The sequence below is a fragment of the Atta colombica genome, unplaced genomic scaffold (assembly GCF_001594045.1).
Source record: "Atta colombica isolate Treedump-2 unplaced genomic scaffold, Acol1.0 scaffold33, whole genome shotgun sequence".
In the NCBI taxonomy this organism is placed as follows: domain Eukaryota; kingdom Metazoa; phylum Arthropoda; class Insecta; order Hymenoptera; family Formicidae; genus Atta; species Atta colombica.
This window is the reverse complement of record NW_017259437.1, coordinates 433,173-436,473: the sequence shown is the minus strand read 5'-3', so window position 1 is coordinate 436,473 and position 3,301 is coordinate 433,173.

Genomic DNA, 3,301 nt, shown 5'->3' with positions numbered 1-3,301 from the left:
ATATATATATATATATATATACGTAATAAGTTCCGCAAATTTTTAGAGAAAATCTACAGATTTAGAATAAAGTGTACATCCTAGTTTACTAAAGAACGGAATTCCATCAACATTGGTAAATTGCATTAATTAACGTGGTGCATTAGATAATGTGTGTGTAAATTGTCGAGCAAGCTTATGAAGTTCTAATCAGCAAAAACTTGCTTGCTCATGCACATTCCACTACTTATCTATCGCACCTCTCGGATGCGAATCTTTTCATTCCGATTAATTTTTATCCTTTATTGCATAGTTATACCTTCATACGGCAAATTATGTAGCAAACAAAATAAATGGGTTTAATTAAACAAGCTGTTCAAATGTTTTCTCATTAGGTATCTGTGCTTTACAGGTTGACTTTTTTTTTATCCGTCCAAATAAATCTGGAAAATTCCTCCATTCCATTAGTATCTTTAATGTGAAAACTAATGTTTCTGACATATATATATTGATCTTTTTTATTGTTCTTTAATAAAGGAAATATCTGTCGAAATGTAAGAAGTTATCTAATACGATAAACAAAAGCTACATGTGCTTCTTGCGAATCTTCTTAGAATCTTTGGCTCATAAGTAGTAATTCGTATAGATTAAAATTTAGAACAAAATACAGGTTTAATTATATTTTTTTAAATCAGCGTACATCATGCAATTTCTACAATTTTTATTCGATTTATTTGAAACTTACTGAAAATCTTTATTTGTTAATTATCTATAAAAAAGTAATAATTTTTCAATTAGTTAAAAACTTATATTATTATTAACATTTTTGTGTCAAATCTTTTAGTCAAAAATACTTTTTTTTTAAATATTCATTTTTGAAAAAAGCATCTTTCTGAAAATCTACGTGTTTAGTAAATATCTTTAATAAATGTGTAAAAAACAAAAATTTTTGATTTTTGCTTTTTAAAATGCTTTATAAAATCGTTTCATGGTAATGGTTGCATTCAGCTGAAAAAAACAATTTTGCACAACAATTGTACGATTTTTTTAATATAATTGGTTTATATACATCTAGATTCAGTGACGAATTAAAAGCAAGATCAATCAAAGAATTTTACAACAGTTGCAAAGTTGCTTTTTCTGTTGAACGCAGTTAATCTAGTTACCTGCTGATTGGATGCTCGCTGAAAACCATAATCTATTTGAATTAATCGCAGTGCCGCCATTTTTCTCGAAAAAAATAAAAATTGGTATACTTCAATACATGTGCAGTAAATATCTCTTTATAGTTATTTATTTTCCTTTTTGCAAAAAAATTCCCCAAAAAAACCTTTTTAAAGATTACGTCACAAAATGGCGTAAGGCCTTAAACTGATGCTTTATTTTATTTCTTTGTTATTTATCATTTACAAATTTCTAATCTTTATAGCTGCACTTTCTCCTTATAACATTTCCTCGTATTTGTCGTCTTTTTCTTCGGCCCTCCAAACTACACACTTATCTAATTCGACTAGGAAGAATGGCTAAAGATCTCGAATTAACGAGCATAACATCTAGATTTATCTTTATTTTGACTTTTTCCTATTAGATTTTGTTTTGTACTAATTTTCCCACCTCTTGTGAAGCGCCCAGGAAGATTTCTTCGTGAACCGTTCTCGACGGACAGCTTTGTACAAATATCATCATGGTGGGGAAAAGTAGAAACGATAAGGAGTTTGGCAGCTTCCCTCTGCAGGTTCAAGAGGTATGTTAAATTAATGGAACAATTTTAATGTTCATGATGGTAATGGCATTTACCGTCGATACAAAAATACAACTCATAGGAAGGATAAAAAAACTGCAACTAGCACGGCAGAAATTTTTCTTTAGATCAAGTGAAGTAGAGAAACTATTGTCCTTTTTTTTATTAGTTAAAATCTCGCACGCTAGATATGAGTAGAAATAATTTATGCCGCATTTCTCGGTTTTGACGTCATCGATATCGATTGACCGACCTTGAACAATTTCTTTCTCCATTTTGTATGAGATGCTGTACATATATGTATACATCTCATTAATATTTAATTCTTGTTTTTTTCTTGTGCACACGTTCGCGCGTGCGAAAGATCTAAAGCGAATTTTTGGAAGTTCCTTCTGTCAGTTATTGTTAACTTAATATTGATTAATTGAAGAATAAAGAACAGCTCGGGTAAAAAAAAAGAATTCAAAGAGATAAACGTAGAGAGTATACACTGTTACTCCTAATTCATTGTATTTTTATTTTTTTTAACATGTGTGTGCACACACACTCAAATGCATAATTGTACACACGCATACGAATGCGTGTATCTTCATATTTACATGCGATATTACAACAAATGTGAGATATTTTAACAGTTTTCTGACGTAAAATAATGAAAGTCAGCTACACAAAAACATATAACGCAATCATCCGCTGAACTCTTCTGTATCATACTTGCGAAAAATGCATATATTTTTTGTTCAAACGTAATGTCTTTTCACATTTTGTTACTTAAGCATTCATATTTTACTATATATACAAAATACCACATATATTTATTACGTAATCACATATATGTATGTATGTATGTATGTGTGTATATATATATATACTTGTTCTGTCGTTTCCTTGATATTTTATTATATCGTTTATTTTTTGTTTTGAGAATCTGTTTTTCTTGAAGATAACATATACTATTGTCCAAAATTGATTATTCATATCCGTGACCTTCAATAATCTAAATTTCATTTATAATGCATAATAGGTAATTATTATGAATGTAATTAACACGTTTCGATGCGAATTTACTTCATCGCGGATTTTGAGCTCCTGGAAGTAAAATTTCAGGAAAGTCTCAATCACATGGCACATATTGATTTATAGATTCTTAATGTCAAACATTAACTGTACAGCTCACGTATCGATTGATAATGATAACGTGTTTTTAAATACATATTAACAACATTCTCTCGATTTCAATGATAAAATCCATAATCATATGAGATAGATCTTCTTGTATTATATGTAACAGCTATTTTTACTCACTATATGCTTTTATCGTTCTAAAGTAATATACATGTAATATACATGTGTAAAGTAATATACATGTGTGTGCGATTAAATCATCAAACATAAAAGCATCCACAAATTAAGATAACAAGAATAGAATATTGTGCAAACTAATACTTCATGATCATTCGTTTCATTCGTTTCATAAAAATGTAGATCTGAGCTTTGCACGGTAGTTCGATGTGGGCACACATATAGATATACACACACTGTAATATTTTAAAATATAAATTTTAATTTAATTATACATAA